Raw genomic sequence first — 19490 nt, 5'->3', positions numbered from 1 at the left:
TTTTGGTGGTATTTGATCACCTCTGCGTTTTTTTTTTTTGCGCTATAAACAAAAATAGAGCGACAATTTTGAAAAAATAAATAAATAAATTTTACTTGTTGCTATAATAAATAGCTCAATTTTTTTTTACGTTTTTTTTTTTTATCCTCAGTCTAGGCCGATACATATTCTACATATTTTTAGTAAAATGGCGGCGATCTGCGATTTTTATTGCGACTGCGACATTATGGCGGACACTTTTGACACATTTTTGGCGCCATTCACATTTATACTGCAATCAGTGCTATAAATATGCACCAATTACTGTATAAATGTGACTGGCAGGGAAGGGGTTAACACTAGGGGGTGAGGAAGGGGTTAAATGTATTCCCTATATAGTGTTCTAACTGTGGGGGAGGGGGGGTGACTGGGGGGGTGACCGATCTATGTCTCTATGTACAAGAGACACAGATAGGTCTCCTCTCTCCCCTGACAGCACCGCTGTCTGCGAGAGCCGGGAATGAGAAATGATCTCATATGTAAACATATGAGATCATCTCTCATTGGCCGCACAGATCGCCTAGGAAACGGCCACTCCGATTGGCCGTTCACGGCGATCTGTGATTGGCTTGTGTCCAAGGGACAAGGCCAGCACAGCAGTTCCCCGCTGCACGCTCGGGAGCGCACGCGGGGAACGAGCAAAGGGGCGGCCGTAAAAAGATGGCCTGTTAGAGATTGGGAGCCGCGCTGAGGCCGTACAAAGTCGTACGGCCGTCAGCTAGTGGTTAAAGTGTTATTAAACATTTTAGATCTTTTAAATAACAAACCTGATATACTTGCCTGCTCTGTGCAATGCTTTTGCACAGAGCAGCCCAGATCCTCCTCTTCTGGGGTTCCCCCGGCGGGTCCCCCCACAGAAATCCGCTTTTTTGCATCTATTGTCAGAGTGGGTGGCCCTCCGTTTACATGTCACAACATTTTGATTGACAGCAGTGGGAGCCCCTTGGCTCCCGCCGCTATCAATTTGCCCAATGAGGGAGACGGTGGCGAGAGCCATTGCTCTTGTGCACATCACTGGACCGGATGGGCTCTGGTAAGAAAAGGGGGTTGCTGGGGGGCAGCTGCAGCACAGAGGGTTTTTCACCTTAATACGTAGAATGAATTAACTCCTTGGCACTGAGCACACGCAAATATGCGGCCTCTCGGCAGGTGGTCCCTGGCACAGAGTGGTTGCCTATTTGTGTGCAAATAGCGATGTGCGCCCTGCGTTCTCCCAGCATTTACTGGCTGCTAACTGAAAGCTCTCGATCACTGCTTGCGATCGGGAGCTTTCTGATCATGTGACAGCCAGTCACATGACCATAAGTCCTGCCTCGCCTCCCAGCCTTATAAACCCCTTAAGGCAGGGCTCGACAAATCCCGGTCGCCATGGCGACTAGAAATAGTGTCCTGGCGTCTTGGCTTGGAATGTTTGGGGGTTCTAGTTAGAGGGAAGCTCTAATTAGAACCCCCAAACATATATATTTCTTATCCTAACACCCTAGAGAATAAAATGGCGATCGTTGCAATACTTTCTGTCACGCCGTATTTGCGCAGCGGTCTTGCAAGCGCACTTTTTTGGGAAAAAATTACACTTTTTTTTAATTAAAAAATAAGACAGTAAATTATCCCCATTTTTTTTCTATATTATGAAAGATAATGTTACGCCGAGTAAATTCATACCCAACATGTCACGCTTCAAAATTGCGTCCGCTCGTGGAATGCCGACAAACTTTTACCCTTTAAAATCTCCATAGGCGACGTTTAAAAAAAATTCTACAGGTTGCATGTTTTGAGTTATAGAGTAGGGCTAGGGCTAGAATTATTGCTCTCGCTCTACCAATCGCGGCGAAACCTCACATGTGTGGTTTGAACACCGTTTACATATGGGGGCGCTGCTCACGTATGTGTTCGCTTCTGCGCGCAAGCTCGTCGGGACGGGGGGCGCGTTTTCTGGCTCCTAGATTCCAAGCAAATTTGTCAAACCCTGCCTTAAGGCTCCAAGGAGTTAAGGTGAAAAACCTTAAAGCTTTTGAACCACTTTAAACCCTCAGCCTTTTTTTTTTAGATTTGCACATTGAGCACAATAAAATGGACATTCTGTAGTAATCTATTGGTACGTTTGCTGGGGCATGAATTCTCAGTGCTGCTTCCCTGAACTTCCAGTCTTCACAGAGAGTTAATAGTGGAAGGTGCCGGTTCCCTCCAGTCTTGGAGAAGGTGAGTGCTTTGCCATCCAGTGTAAGGAGAGACTGCTCTAGTCCTTGCATGCAAAATGGCTTCATGGGATGCTGCAAGAAGCAGGGTAGTGGTCATGGCACCAGCTAAAACAGGAACATATTCAAGGACTAAAAGGGAAAAAAAGCTGCATATGCAGTAAGTGAGGAAATCGGCTGCTGAAAGTGCTTACAGAAAAAAAGTTTAAGGGGAACTAAAGACATTAAAAAAAACTTACGACCCGGCAAGAAATTTTGCATCATCCCGTGGTGGCTTATCAAAGGTGTCTGAAGATGCCGGTGTCTTGCCATAATAGCCCCCCCCCCCCCCCCGTGCTGTGCAGACGTGGCGCTTGCCTCCGAAAATTGCTGAACATGTAGCTCTAGACGCCGGCTGCGCACACTTCTGACACCCAGGCTCATTCCTTACCATCCCCGTGGACAGGTTAAAAAAAGGCAGTAGGCCGAGCGAGCCGCCCCAGCGTAGCGAAGACATGAGGCCGACTGGCCACTTACAGCGAAGTCCACGCAGGCGCTGCACGTTTGGCTATTTTCGGAGGCAAGCCCCACGCCCGCGCAGTACGGGGGGGGGGCATAATCCGCCGCGGGGACACTCATCGGCAGAACACCGGCTCTGGTGAGGGACCCCCTCATGAAGTTGGGATCATTGGAGAAGGAAATATGTGACTAGTTCTGCTTTAATATCGCTTTCACCTGTTACCTATTGATCCTGACAGAAATGCAGTGACCTTGTCATTCTATTGATTTATTATTGATGGTCACAGTGATGCCATACGCCCTATATGCATGCAGATAAGAGTGCACAGCACTTATTACACCAGTCTGTTGAGTTGTGTATGAAAAGGTGGTGTTAGAGCTTGCCTCCACGTTGTGCATGTGGAGTTGAGACACTTTCAGTAAATATTTGAGGTTCTTGTTTATAGCCTGCAGCTTTACAAACGTAGCTCCTCCCCTGAGCAGCCCACCTAGCAGGTCGGTGCACCCCTGAGGATGTCCTTGGATTAATATTGGTTTGGGCCGTTGCTATAAAGATATTGTCTTGTTTTCTACTACCAGATGAGGTTTGCAGTAATCTTTTCTGTTATTTGGTTGGATATTGACCATTTTATTACACAGCTATGTGGTTTATGACTCTCTGCTGGACTGTCATAATATTGTGACGCACGTCTAAGTCACTAATTACTGGCTACGCCTTTCAGACTGAGCTATGAAATGTTGATGTTCGAATTTCTAGACCTGTTACAGGTGTCTGTTTTTATCGGAACTGCTAAGGTCCCTTTCAGACTTGGGACTGCAAAGTCGCATGTCAAGTCGTACCCCATGATTTCCAATGAGTACCATTTATATATCGGTGTGACTTCAGGTTGTCCCTGTACTGCTTTGATCCGACTTTGATGCGAGTTGTGGTCATTAGACCTCAAGTTTACACAGGTGTTCGCTGAAAATCGCATGACTTTAAAGTCGCACAAGTGTGAAATTGGCTTAATAGGAAATCGGCCGTTATTAAAAGTTTAATTTAAAAAAAAATTGTTAGACCTGCATGATTAATCGGCAAGAGTCGTTATCGCGATTTTTATTTTTTTTCCTTGCGATCTTGATAAAAGTATTTCCCGATCTTTCTATGCAGAGAATTCTCTCTGCTCTGCTGAAGCCCACAGACCTCCAAAAGAAAGGAAGAAAAAAAATTTGTGCAGTCTGCAAAGTATCACAACATTCTTTTAGCAGTGGAACATTAGGTCTAAACATTGTAACAATTTGTCCTTTACATCAAAGGAATAGACTTCTGTATGTAAATGAGGAAAGTTTAACCACTTAAAGGGGTTGTAAAGGTAACATTTATTTTCCCTAAATGGCTTCCTTTACCTTAGTGCAGTCCTCCTTCACTTACCTCATCCTTCCATTTTGCTTTTAAATGTCCTTATTTCTTCTGAGAAATCCTCACTTCCTGTTCTTCTGTCTGTAACTCCACACAGTAATGCGAGGATTTCTCCCTGGTGTGGAGAAAGCCTCTTGAGGGGGGAGGGGGCGAGCAGGAGTGTTGCAGCTCTAATATATTTTAAGGGCAGCTATTCACCACCAGGGTTCTTCTAGGGGTTGCCAAGGTTTTCAAAGCCGGGCACCCCTTCCATAGACTCCCATGTTAAACGTAAGTCTGGTCATGGGCACAGTGAGGCATGGGCATAGCGAGGCATGCACATGGATACAGTGAGGCATGCAGATGGACAAGAATTTGGATGAAAAGCTATTGATTGGGCTTTGAGGGCACACAGTACAATTTGGTATAGAAAACTAGAAATTTATTGAGTATGGAATATCATAAAATCGAACAGACGTGAAATCAAATTTAGGTCAGTGACTAATACTACAAGGGTAGTGACAACAACATACAATCTTATTATACACAAGCGTTATCTGACAAGCACAGTTACAGGTATAATGTTGAGTTGTGTATCCCATGTGGTATTTCCGGAAATACCACAAATAAATTTCTAGTTTTCTATACCAAATTGTACTGTGTGCCCTCAAAGCCCAATCAATAGCTTTTCATCCAAATTCTTGTCATATCTGGTCGTTGGCACATCTCATACAGGTGCATTTTGCGGTATCACCACGCGACATATGCACATTAAAATAGGCCCTTCTTTTATGCAGATGGACAACCTTTGGCTTTTACGCAAGTCAATATGTTTTCCCATTTTTTTTGTGGTAAAATTAGGTGCCTCGGCTTATATTCGTGTCGGCTTACACTCGAGTATACACGGTATGTTGTTTTGACAAATTGGCTGTTACAAATGTAATTCTTCAAATAGCAAGTTATTTGAGTGGATGCTTCCAAACAGGTTTGTATTGCCTCTAGCAACCAGATTCCAGACATTGGTTTTTCCCAAGTATTGGCTAATGCACCTTTGTCATTTGAAATGGAGTTGTTGTACATAACTGGCTGATGTAAAAATATAGCACATGGTGTTAAAAAGGAGGTCCGGCCTGCTTCAGAAAAAAATCAGTCAGCAGCTACATATACTGCAGTTGCTGACTTATAATATTGGGACACAATTACCTGCCCTGGAGTCCAGTGGTGTCTTCTTCACCCCAGCCTATTTTTTCATTGGCTCTTCCATTGCATAGCCGCGGCGAGATCCCCCAGGATTGGGAGCGGCTACATGTCAAAAACGGGTAACTTCCAACATGTGTCAAAGGAGTGGAGCTTCCACTTTTGGGTGGAGTTCTGCTTTAATAAAGTTTGTGAAATTGTATGTTATTTTTGCCATCACTTTCAACATGTCATTTCTTACAATTAGTTGTGAGTTTGTATACCCACTTTGATATGGAATTTTATAAGGTAAACTCCAGGCACAAATATATATGTGTTTTTTTTTTTTGTGTGGGGGTGCGGTTTTTTTTTTTTTAATAGCCACAGAGGCTATAACAGGGGTTGACAAATTTGCTTGGAATCTAGGAGCCAGCTAAAAAAGTTAGGAGCCAGAAAACGCACCCCGTCCCGACGAGCTTGCACGCAGAAGCGAACACATACGTGAGTAGCGCCCGCATATGTAAACGGTGTTCAAACCACACATGTGAGGTATCGCCGCGATTGGTAGAGCGAGAGCAATAATTCTAGCCCTAGACCTCCTCTGTAACTCAAAACATGCAACCTGTAGATTTTTTTAAACATCGCCTATGAAGATTTTAAAAGGGTAAAAGTTTGTCGGCATTCCACGAGCGGACGCAATATTGAAGCGTGACATGTTGGGTATGAATTTACTCGGCGTAACATTATCTTTCATATTATAAAAAAAAAAAATGGGGATAACTTTTCTGTTTTATTTTTTAATTAAAAAAAGTGTAATTTTTTCCGAAAAAAGTGTAATTTTTTCCGAAAAAAGTGCGCTTGTAAGACCGCTACGCAAATACGGCATGACAAAGTATTGCAACGATCGCCATTTTATTCTCTAGGGTGTTAGGATAAAAAATATATATAATGTTTGGGGGTTCTAATCAGGGCTGTAGAGTCGGAGTCGAGGAGTCAGAGTCGGGGGAAATTTTGGGTACCTGGAGTCGGAGTCGGCAAACAATGCACCGACTCCAACTCCGACTCCTACTAAATTTAGATTGGAATTAAAAAAAAAAAAAAGCAAGTTTAAATGTCCCAATTCACAAAAAGTTATAATTAATGACTTCTCTACTGTAAGAATAAAGACCAATGCTTGCAGTGCCTCACGTAACCGCAAAACGAACACGTTAAGTGACCGTGAAGAAGCATGCTTTTCATGTGCTTCACTATATGGCACGCAACGCACAATTAGGAGCTGCAATACTTATACTTTCCATAGTGTTGTGTTCTGCTTTTACAGGGAACGCATGTTAGAGAACCAGTAAGTGTCCAAATAAAAAAATTCCAATTTTTTTTTTAAAGCACTAAAAGAAGTTGAAAAGTATGATCGCTCATCAAAACTTACTGTTGAAGAAGCCATCCTTGTTTATCCAGAGATCGTTAGTGATGTGGCCAGAATAGTTACTGCAATGCCACCCACCCAAGTCCGTGTCGAAAGATTATTTTCATCCCTAAAAATAATAAAGTCTGACTTAAGAGCCTCTATGAAAGAGGATCTGGCAGAGGCAATTCTCTTCCTTAGAACTCTACATTGAATTGATTTGCATTTGCTAAGCCTAGAACTACATTTCAAGATTAATATAAACCATTTCTAGGTTTTACAGATTTTGTTTTTGGTTCATTATAGATAAGCTTTGTTTTTGTTCTAAAACAACCAAATAATGTGGTTTGTATTTTTGAACTGGTAAAGATCCTGTTCCTGATGTTTATGCCTGCTGCTACTATCCAGCCACTTGATTGTTTTCATTGTGTTTGTCTTTTGCTTAAACTGTGCAATACAGTAGACTGTTGACTTCTCAGCCAGTAGTCCTGTGGTAGGTTGCGTTTCTTTCCCTCAAGGAATGTATAAAATAGATTTGCATATTAATACAGAGGAGTCGGAGTCGGAAGTACATAAAACTGAGGAGTCGGAACATTTATCTACCGACTCCACAGCCCTGGTTCTAATTAGAGGGAAGAAGATGGCAGTGAAAAATTACATTAGAATTGCTGTTTAACTTGTAATACTAACGGCCACCACCAGATGGCGCCAGCTTACACATCTGCTGGTAATAACTTGTAATACCAATGGCTCACCACCAGATGGCGCCAGCTCACAAAAAATTTCTAGTCGCCGTGGCGACCTGGCGCCCGGGATTTGTCGAGCCCTGGGCTAGAAGACTATTTTGTTGCACCAAATGCTTTACAAACCCATAAATAACCTTGTAGGCGTAGTGGTGGCATCATCACTGTGCTGTACATGGCCTGTGCATAGCTGTGAGAGGGGCCTACAGGACACCACCCACTACAGGTTGCCTGTAGAAAATTACTGAGGGGGGGCAGAGACCAGACCAATCACCCTGCACAAGGAGAGAGAGCAGCAGTGAGCGGTCTTTATTACAGGAAGTTCCTGCACAGAGGTAGAGTTTAACTCAGGATTCCTGCACAGATCTGGAAGAATTACACAAAGCACACCAATGGGGTTCCTCTACCTCACTGTCCCAGTAATATCAGTTTTACCAGGTGGACAGGGAAAATCTGCCAAAGGGATACTGACGCCAATAAACAGCTGATGGCTTAATAGCCTTTACCTGCAAAATGATACCGGATATAATGAGCTAGTTGCTTATCAGTAAACTGAGCATGTTCAGTCTGACTCCAAAAGCTTTGACTTATCCAGGGGGAGAGTGGGGGGGATATGTGTGCATACAGGATCTAACAACCTTTTTACACAATGCAGAGGAATAACCCCTTAGGTTCCACAGTGAGTCTAAGACCCTGTTCACACTGGGGCGACACGACAGGCGGCTCAGCCACCTGACGTGTCGCGTCCCATTGAATGCAATAGAACCGTTCTAATAGGAGCTGCGCAAGTCGCTCCGATTTTGAAAAAGGTTCTTGTACGACTTCGGGGGCGGCTCGGGGCGACCTGCATTGACTTCTTTACAGAAGTCGTTTTGCGAATCGCCTCTGAAGTCGTCCTCAGAGTCGCCTCCGAAGTCGTGCTGCGGAAGTGTGAACCGACTCTAACAAGCATGCTTTACTGCGTATACAGACTGTTTTTACTGTTGTGGCTTTAGTAATTTTTAGTATTTTTATAGCCCTGATCGCTGTATAAATGACCATGGTCCCAAAAATGTGTCAAGTGTCCGCCATGTCGTCGCAGTCCTGATAAAAATCGCAGATCGCCACCATTGCTAGTAAAAAAAGAAAAAAAAATGCCATAAATCTATCCCCTATTTTTTAGACGCTATAACTTTTGCGCAAACCAATCAATATACGCTTATTGGGATTTTTTTTATTACCAAAAATATGTAGAAGAATACGTATCGACCTAAACTGAGAAAAAATTGGCTTTTAAAAAATAAAATTAAAAAATTGGATATTTTTTTATAGCAAAACGTGCAAAATATTATTTTTATTTCTAAAATTGTGACTTTTTTTATTTTTTATTTTATTTATAGAGCAAAAAATTGAAATCGCAGAAATTAACAAATGGCACAAAAAGAAAGCTCTATTTGTGGGAAAAAAAGTTTTGGTACATCGTAAACGCCCATGCAATCCGATTCCTGTGCGGACCACAAAAGGGTCCTGTGCGAGTTTGGTCCGAATGCGATATCGGCTATACTATCTGTATGGCTGAAATCGCATCGCACGGACATCACATGTGATTTGCAGTGCGGTGCGAATCACATGCGATCTCACACAGTGCACTGATGTGAACCGGGACTAAAGCTTGTAATTTGCGGTTTGTTTGTGTAGCTCTATATGTTTGCCTTATTTTATCTGTGACCGGCATGTCAAGCAACTCCCTGTTCTTCACTGTTATTGAGTTAAATGTTCCATCTGATTTAACTTATTAAACTTATTCCTATATAGTGACATTGTGTTGTGGTCTGTTCAAAATGCGGTGGACTATTTGTAAAAAATGTTTAATGTAAATGCTATAGCCATAGGCCTTTTCTATCAACGTGAAGACTGGTCAAAAAACTCAACCACTGACACCAATGCCTGGGGGTTACTATGGAATCCAGGGTTATTGTGGACTCCACAGGCACCAATGCTGGGGGGTTATTGTGGGATCCACAGACACCAGTGCTGGGGGGTTATTGTGGACTCCACAGACACCAATGCTGGGGGGTTATTGTGGACTCCACAGACACCAGTGCTGGGGGGTTATTGTGGACTCCACAGACACCAGTGCTGGGGGGTTATTGTGGACTCCACAGACACCAATGCTGGGGGGTTATTGTGGACTCCACAGACACCAATGCTGGGGGGTTATTGTGGACTCCACAGACACCAATGCTGGGGGGTTACTGTGGGATCCACAGGCACCAATGCTGGGGGGTTATTGTGGACTCCACAGACACCAATGCTGGGGGGGGGGGTTATTGTGGTCTCCACAGACACCAATGCTGGGGGGGTTATTGTGGACTCCACAGGCACCAATGCTGGGGGGTTATTGTGGACTCCACAGACACCAATGCTGGGGGGTTATTGTGGACTCCACAGACACCAATGCTGGGGGGGTTATTGTGGTCTCCACAGACACCAATGCTGGGGGGTTATTGTGGACTCCACAGACACCAATGCTGGGGGGGTTATTGCGGGATCCACAGGCACCAATGCTGGGGGGCTATTGTGGTCTCCACAGACACCAATGCTGGAGGGTTATTGTGGACTCCACAGACACCAATGCTGGGGGGTTATTGTGGACTCCACAGACACCAATGCTGGGGGGTTATTGTGGACTCCACAGACACCAATGCTGGGGGGTTATTGTGGACTCCACAGACACCAATGCTGGGGGGTTATTGTGGACTCCACAGACACCAATGCTGGGGGGTTATTGTGGACTCCACAGACACCAATGCTGGGGGGTTATTGTGGACTCCACAGACACCAATGCTGGGGGGTTATTGCGGGATCCACAGACACCAATGCTGGGGGGTTATTGTGGTCTCCACAGACACCAGTGCTGGGGGGTTATTGTGGACTCCACAGACACCAGTGCTGGGGGGTTATTGTGGACTCCACAGACACCAGTGCTGGGGGGTTATTGTGGACTCCACAGACACCAATGCTGGGGGGTTATTGTGGACTCCACAGACACCAATGCTGGGGGGTTATTGTGGACTCCACAGACACCAATGCTGGGGGGTTACTGTGGGATCCACAGGCACCAATGCTGGGGGGTTATTGTGGACTCCACAGACACCAATGCTGGGGGGGGGGGGTTATTGTGGTCTCCACAGACACCAATGCTGGGGGGGTTATTGTGGACTCCACAGGCACCAATGCTGGGGGGTTATTGTGGACTCCACAGACACCAATGCTGGGGGGTTATTGTGGACTCCACAGACACCAATGCTGGGGGGGTTATTGTGGTCTCCACAGACACCAATGCTGGGGGGTTATTGTGGACTCCACAGACACCAATGCTGGGGGGGTTATTGCGGGATCCACAGGCACCAATGCTGGGGGGTTATTGTGGTCTCCACAGACACCAATGCTGGAGGGTTATTGTGGACTCCACAGACACCAATGCTGGGGGGTTATTGTGGACTCCACAGACACCAATGCTGGGGGGTTATTGTGGACTCCACAGACACCAATGCTGGGGGGTTATTGTGGACTCCACAGACACCAATGCTGGGGGGTTATTGTGGACTCCAGACACCAATGCTGGGGGGTTATTGTGGACTCCACAGACACCAATGCTGGGGGGTTATTGTGGACTCCACAGACACCAATGCTGGGGGGTTATTGTGGACTCCACAGACACCAATGCTGGGGGGTTATTGCGGGATCCACAGACACCAATGCTGGGGGGTTATTGCGGGATCCACAGACACCAATGCTGGGGGGTTATTGTGGACTCCACAGACACCAATGCTGGGGGGTTATTGTGGACTCCACAGACACCAATGCTGGGGGGATATTGTGGGATCCACAGGCACCAATGCTGGGGGGTTATTGTGGACTCCACAGACGCCAATGCTGGGGGGGTTATTGTGGACTCCACAGACGCCAATGCTGGGGGGGTTATTGTGGACTCCACAGACGCCAATGCTGGGGGGGTTATTGTGGACTCCACAGACGCCAATGCTGGGGGGGTTATTGTGGACTCCACAGACGCCAATGCTGGGGGGATATTGTGGGATCCACAGGCACCAATTCTGGGGGGTTATTGTGGGATCCCCAGACTCCAATGCTGGGGGGTTACTGTGGACTCCACAGACGCCAATGCTGGGGGGTTATTGTGGGATCCACAGACGCCAATGCTGGGGGGGTTATTGTGGACTCCACAGACGCCAATGCTGGGGGGTTACTGTGGACTCCACAGACACCAATGCTGGGGGGTTACTGTGGACTCCACAGACACCAATGCTGGGGGGTTACTGTGGACTCCACAGACACCAATGCTGGGGGGTTATTGTGGACTCCACAGACACCAATGCTGGGGGGTTATTGTGGGATCCACAGACACCAATGCTGGGGGATTATTGTGGACTCCACAGAAGCCAATGCTGGGGGGATATTGTGGGATCCACAGACACCAATGCTGGGGGGATATTGTGGGATCCACAGGCACCAATTCTGGGGGGTTATTGTGGTCTCCACAGACACCAATGCTGGGGGGTTATTGTGGTCTCCACAGACACCAATGCTGGGGGGTTATTGTGGACTCCACAGACGCCAATGCTGGGGGGTTATTGTGGGATCCACAGACGCCAATGCTGGGGGGGTTATTGTGGGATCCACAGACGCCAATGCTGGGGGGTTACTGTGGACTAGAGGTCGACCGATATGGGTTTTTCTCTGGCCGATGCCGATATTTAGAAATCGGGGCAGCCGATGGCCGATATATGAGGCCGATTTTTGCGGCCGATATTTTGGGCCGATTTTTGGATTGGGATGCATTGTGGAGGAGGATGGATGGTGCTGGGCGTGGGTGGGAGATGCGTTGTGGAGGGGGAAAGATGGTGCTGGCTGTGCCTGGGGGATGCATTGTAGAGGGGGGTGGATGGATGGAGCTGGCCGTGGGTGGGGGATGCATTGTAGAGGGGGGTGGATGGATGAAGCTGGCCGTGGGTGGGGGATGCATTGTGAAGGGGGATGGATGGATGCAGCTGGCCGTGGGTGGGGGATGCATTGTGAAGGGGGATGGATGGATGGAGCTGGCCGTGGGTGGGGGATGTATTGTGAAGATGGATGGATGCAGCTGGCCGTGGGTGGGGGATGTATTGTGAAGGGGGATGGATGGATGGAGCTGGCCGTGGGTGGGAGATGCTTTGTAGAGGGGGGTGGATGGATGGAGCTGGCCGTGGGTGGGGATGGATATATATAAAATGAGTGTGTACACACTGTCCCCTCCAGCACTGTCCATTGGATGACACCTGTGAGCTCCCACGTGAGTTGGAGTACAATCACTAGAGAGCCGAGGCACCTATCAGAGATGATAGGAATACTGTACATTACCCCAGTCTCCAGCAGCACGAGAAATGAATCCTTCAGCCACGCTGCTGGTAGCCTGCGCGCCGGCCCCGCCCCCCCCCACCTCGACGGGCTGTAGCAGAAAGCAAACTGGGACGGTGGCGGAATTACTGAACATGGGCCGTAGCCTAGAGCCCATGTTCAGTAATCCCGCCACCGTCCCAGCATGCAGGAAGCTTTTGTGATCTCTTCGCGCAGACAAGCAACTACTGCAGCTGCTCGGGCTTGTGACAAGTTTGCTTTCTGCTACAGCCCGTCGAGGTAGGGGGGGAGGGGCCGGCGCGCAGGCTACCAGCAGCGTGGCTGAAGGATTCATTTCTCGTGGAGCGGGGTTTAGCGCGGCAGCCGAAAATCGGCCGATTTTTTTACAATAATCGGCCGATGCCGATTTCTTAAAAACGGCCAAATATCGGCCGATATATCGGCCGACCGATATATCGGTCGACCTCTACTGTGGACTCCACAGACGCCAATGCTGGGGGGGTTATTGTGGGATCCACAGACGCCAATGCTGGGGGGTTATTGTGGGATCCACAGACGCCAATGCTGGGGGGGTTATTGTGGGATCCACAGACGCCAATGCTGGGGGGTTATTGTGGGATCCACAGACGCCAATGCTGGGGGGTTATTGTGGGATCCACAGACGCCAATGCTGGGGGGGGTTATTGTGGGATTCACAGACGCCAATGCTGGGGGGTTATTGTGGGATCCACAGACGCCAATGCTGGGGGGTTATTGTGGGATCCACAGACGCCAATGCTGGGGGGGTTACTGTGGGATCCAGAGACGCCAATGCTGGGGGGGTTACTGTGGGATCCACAGATGCCAGTGCTGGGAGTTGCTATTACTGTCACTAACAATGGGGGCCCTATTTTTCCCAAGCATGTGTTGTGTTAAAAAAATGTAATAAAAAAATAAAGTCTAACTTAAAGCGGAGCTCCCCCTCCCCCTCCCTCTCCCTCTCCCTCCCTCTCTCTCTCTCTCTCTCTCTCTCTCTCTCTCTCTCTCTCTCTCTCTCTCTCCCCCCCCCCCCTTCTGTAGGAGCAGGCTGAATGCTACACATGCCAGCCTGCCAGATTTTATATGCAATTTATCGCTAGCAATAATTACTGTGTTCTCCCAGCAGGGACGGCTTTGCTCGGCGGGAGGGATTTCCCTGTCAATACTATCTGGTTGCAGGAAAAAAAATTAGCTTGGTCTATGGCCGGACTAACAGTAGGGGTTCCAAATATTTGAAGGGTTCCTTTGTGGTAAAAAGTTTGAGTGGCTATTGTAGCACCTTCATAGAACATTGTATTTCCTAGTATGGTGACAAGTTCCCTTCATATACAGTCCATATTGAGTACATAGCTGTAGGAGCTTTTCTATATGCAGACAGCATTGTGCATTAAATCATTGGGTAGCCTGGGGGACCACGTGACCCCATCCCATTACAATGTTAAATGCCTCTTGTGTGGATGAGGGTTATGTTTCCTTTGGCTGTTACAGCTTCAGTTACCTTACTACTGTAATCACTAACTTGTCATTACCTCTCTGCAACCTTAGCGGGTAACGTCCGCTGACCGTTTAAGAGCGAATGTTAATGTGCCAGCTGGCATCCTTTTATTTGTGGTATACTGTATGTCAGAACTGAATTACACTTTCATTCGTCCTGAGATATTCCTGTGTTTTCCAAAGTACATTGAGATGTTATGAAACCATTTGATGATAGATCAATGTTCAGCAGTTTACATGCAGCCAGTTCATTCTGAGTTTTTAGTTTAACCACTTGCTTACTGGGCACATATACCCCCTTCCTGCCCAGGCGAAATTTCAGCTTTCAGCACTGCGCCGCTTTAAATTAAAATTGCACGGTCGTGCGACGTGCCTCCCAAACACATTTTTTTTCCCCCACAAATAGAGCTTTCTTTTGGTGGTATTTGATCACCTCTGCGGTTTTTATTTTTTGCGCTATAAACAAAAAAGAGCGACAATTTTGAAAAAAAAAAACACTTTTTTACTTTTTGCTATAATAAATATCCCATTTAAAAAAAAATAATAATAATTTTCTCAGTTTAGGTCAATACGTATTCTACAGATTTTTGGTAAAAAAAAAAAAACGCAATAAGCGTATAGTGATTGGTTTGTGCAAAAGTTATAGTGGCTACAAAATAGGGGAAAGAATTCTGACATTTTTTTTTTTTTTACTAGTAATACGGCGATCTGCGAATTTTGTCAGGACTGCGATATTGCGTCGGACACTTTTGACACATTTTTGGGACCATTCACATTAATACAGCGAACAGTGCTATAAAAATGCATTGTTTACTGTATAAATGTGACTGGCAGGGAAGGGGTTAACACTAGGGGGTGAGGAAGGGGTTAAATGTGTATCCTGGGAGTGATTCTTACTGTGGGGAAGGGGGAGGTGACCGATGCTGTGTCCCTGTGCATCTCTGGGACGCGCGCGCCCCCCAGTGGCCGGAGGACGCGAGCCCGTAAAAAGACGGCCTCTCGGATTTATAGAGCCACCTGGAGGCCGTCTTTTTACTATGGCCCGGGACTAAAGTAGTTAAACCATTTCTGTTTTGTGGTCAGATAAGTTTTAGGGATGAGATTACAATCGTTCAGTATGTAGGAACAGGTTACATAATTAAAGCATTTCTATCTTAATTTTACAGAGTGCTTTGAGTTAGTGTATCTACTTCCCGACCGCCTCATGTAGATATACGTCGGCAGAATGGCACGAGCAGGCACATCAACGTACCTGTACGTACCTGTACGTGCCTGCCTAGACGTGGGTCGGGGGTTCGATCGGGACCCCCCCCTCGGGGAGCGATCTGGGACGAGGGCGCGTCTATTCGTTTATAGCCGCTCCGTCGCGATCGATCCCCGGAGCTGAAGAACGGGGAGAGTTGTATGTAAACATGGCTTCCCCGTGCTTCACTGTGGCGGCGTATCGATCGAGTGATCCCTTTTATAGGGCGACTCGATCGATCACATCAGTCCTACAGCCACACCCCCCTACAGTTGTAAACACACACTAGGTGAACACTAACTCCTACAGCGCCCCCTGTGGTTAACTCCCAAACTGCAACTGTCATTTTCACAATAAAAAATGCAATTTAAATGAATTTTTTGCTGTGAAAATGACAATGGTCCCAAAAATGTGTCAAAATTGTCCGAAGTGTCCGCCATAATGTCGCAGTCACGAAAAAAATCGCTGATCGCCGCCATTAGTAGTAAAAAAAAATTAATTAATAAAAATGCTTTTACTGTTAAAATAAAATTAATAAAAATGCAATACAACTATCCCCTATTTTGTAAGCGCTATAAATTTTGCGCAAACCAATCGATAAACGCTTATTGCGATTTTTTTTTTTACCAAAAATATGTAGAAGAATACGTATAAGTCTAAACTGAGGAAATTTTTTTTTTAGATATGTTTTCGGGGGATATTTATTATAGCAAAAAATAAAAAATATTGCATTTTTTTCAAAATTGTCGCTCTATTTTTGTTTATAGCGCAAAAAATAAAAACCGCAGAGGTGATCAAATACCACCAAAAGAAAGCTCTATTTGTGGGGAAAAAAGGACTCCAATTTTGTTTGGGAGCCACGTCGCACGACCGCGCAATTGTCTGTTAAAGCGACGCAGTGCCGAATTGTAAAAACCCCTTGGGTCATTTAGCTGCATATTGGTCCGGTCCTTAAGTGGGTTTACAATACATGCCTAAAGGCTGACCTTCAAGTTGAGGAATGCTGCGTTATACAGTTAATATAACTATTTCTAAATCAATTTCTTCCCTAAAGCAAATTTAAATTACACTTCCTTCCTTTTGGGTGATTCATACAACCTTTTTTTTTTTTTATCTGTGGTAGCAGCAAACACACTTGGCTTAATGCCTGTTAAAATCTAAGGGGCAGGGCCCTCTGATTCCTACTGTATTAAAGTGTATTGTGTTTGTACCATCCCTCCTCAAGTTGTAAAGCGATGTGTAAACTGTTGGCACTATATAAATCCTGTATAATAATAAATCTGAAAGGCTGGAAGCTGGCTCATAGGAGGAGAGATTGGTCTAAGCAGAGTAATGATGCTTCTGTCCTATTCTGGCCATACGCGGAGCGAATTTCTTTCCTGAAACCACGGGTTGCAGGATAAAAGTTTGATACCCCCATAAACACAGACAGTGCTGATGTGGGAATCCCTCCTGCCAGGCCATTGTCTAATAGCAGCCGACATCAATAATTGCAAGCTGGTTGTACCCAAGTTGCTTGATCATCTTGGTACATTCAGCCTTCCCATTAACGGCCGAGATTCAAACTGTGTATGGCCGATCTTATTGTCTGCTGGAGTGGGTCAGTGAGCCATCTACAGTGGAACCTTGGATTGCGAGTAACGTGGTTAACAAGCGTTTCACAATACGAGCACTGTATTTATAATAATTATTATTATACAGGATTCGTATATCGCTAGTGTTTGCCCAGCATTTTACAAAATAAAGGCGCACGGTACAGTTGAAACACAATTTAATTCAAGGGGGTTAGATGATCGTTCGTTTCGTTTCACAATGTTGACTCTTAATTTGTACTTCCATTTCTTTATCTTTGTGACTTTTTTGTTTTACTTTTAATTGACTTATGTTTCACTGTTTAATTTTGAGACATTTATTTCCGATTTATAAGCTTCTTATGGTTTTACATAATAGAATATTTTTTTTTTTTTGTCTTGAAGGGAATTTCTTTCCTGCGGGAACTTCCATCATGGGGTGTGTTCCCATTAATTTTAATTCATTACACAGAACTTTCACTAAGCTCATAATTTTGCTCCATTTGTGTTAGTATTTTAATGTAGCCCTCGAGCAATACCTGCTCACTACTCTACTTTTGTCACCTTATTAAAGCGGAGGTTCACCCTCAAACGGAACTTTCTATCTATCATTTCTGCAGCCTTAATAAATGCCTGTAGCGTTGTCATTTTTTTCAAGATATCTGTACCCTTACCTGTATTCTGCCTCACTTCCGGGTCTTCTTCCCTGCGGGGAGTGGGCGTGTCGCTCCTTTTCCCCGACGACTCGAGGCGTAATGGGAGCTGTGCGCAAGGTCTCCTGGGAGTGACGTTTCAACACTCACAGGAGACCATCCGAAATAGCTAGGCGTGTATTCTCGCGCTAGCTCGAGTGTCACGTGACGCGGGAATCCAGGAAGTGTTTGCTTGTGGGCTTTACAATGCCCACAAGCAAGATGGAAAAGCACAGGACTATTTATAACTTATTCTTTTTGACGAAAACGGCACAGACGGACGTACGAGCGGCTAGCATTGCAGATTTTCAAAATAATGCAGAACACGCGGAACCTCCGCTTTAAACTAAATTGTAAGCCACGTAAAGTATCTGCCATTGAGAATGCAGCCGATCCAAGCAGTACAGACCAGTGACATCCCTAATAATACAGCAAATTCAACCCATACAGATCAGACTTCACTGAGAATGCATTCTAAAATGTTCACTTGGGATTTATTTTATTACATTTTATTACAGGTACTTTTATAGCGCTTTCAATATACACATCGCTTTACATGTACATTGCTATATATATATATATATAGTACATTCACATTAGTGAAGCTTACAATTTAAGGCACAGGGAGAACATGCCAACTCCAGGCAGGTAGTGCCATGGTTGGGATTTGAACCAACAACCCTAGTGCTGCTAGGTTAAAGTGCTAACCACTACACCACTGTGCTGCTTAGTGATATAACTAAGTGCATCATTTCCATTCGCTAGAGGCCTTTGACATCACTGAGAATGCAGCCTATCCTATTACAGGAGATCAGTGATGTCACTGAGCATGCAGCCTATCCAATTACAGGAGACCAGTGATGTCACTGAGCATGTAGCCTATCCAATTACAGGAGACCAGTGATGTCACTGAGCATGTAGCCTATCCAATTACAGGAGACCAGTGATGTCACTGAGCATGCAGCCTATCCAATTACAGGAGACCAGTGATGTCACTGAGCATGTAGCCTATCCAATTACAGGAGACCAGTGATGTCACTGAGCATGTAGCCTATCCAATTACAGGAGACCAGTGATGTCACTGAGCATGTAGCCTATCCAATTACAGGAGACCAGTGATGTCACTGAGCATGTAGCCTATCCAATTACAGGAGACCAGTGATGTCACTGAGCATGTAGCTTATCCAATTACAGGAGACCAGTGATGTCACTGAGCATGCAGCCTATCCAATTACTTGAGACCAGTGACATCACCTTGAATACAGCCTATCTATGCCCTAGAGCAGGGGTCTCAAACTGGCCTTCTTGAGGCAGGGGTCGATCGCATGACTGGAGCGCCCCGAGAATAGGTAAGTACAAATTCAACCCATACAGATCAGACTTCACTGAGAATGCATTCTAAAATGTTCACTTGGGATTTATTTTATTACATTTTATTACAGGTACTTTTATAGCGCTTTCAATATACACATCGCTTTACATGTACATTGCTATATATATATATATATATATAGTACATTCACATTAGTGAAGCTTACAATTTAAGGCACAGGGAGAACATGCCAACTCCAGGCAGGTAGTGCCATGGTTGGGATTTGAACCAACAACCCTAGTGCTGCTAGGTTAAAGTGCTAACCACTACAC

The 19490-nt window shown here is 45.6% G+C and overlaps 1 protein-coding gene across 3 annotated transcripts in view; it reads left to right on the top strand.

The window, feature by feature from the left end:
- ATRN (attractin) overlaps positions 1-19490 on the top strand; it is a 337196-nt gene that overhangs the window by 29357 nt on the left and 288349 nt on the right. The window lies entirely within an intron of this gene.

The sequence above is a fragment of the Rana temporaria genome, chromosome 1, assembly GCF_905171775.1.
Source record: "Rana temporaria chromosome 1, aRanTem1.1, whole genome shotgun sequence".
Classification (NCBI taxonomy): Eukaryota; Metazoa; Chordata; class Amphibia; order Anura; family Ranidae; genus Rana; species Rana temporaria.
The sequence above is the reverse complement of the archived record's forward strand: the minus strand, read 5'-3'. Positions and strand labels throughout refer to the sequence as shown.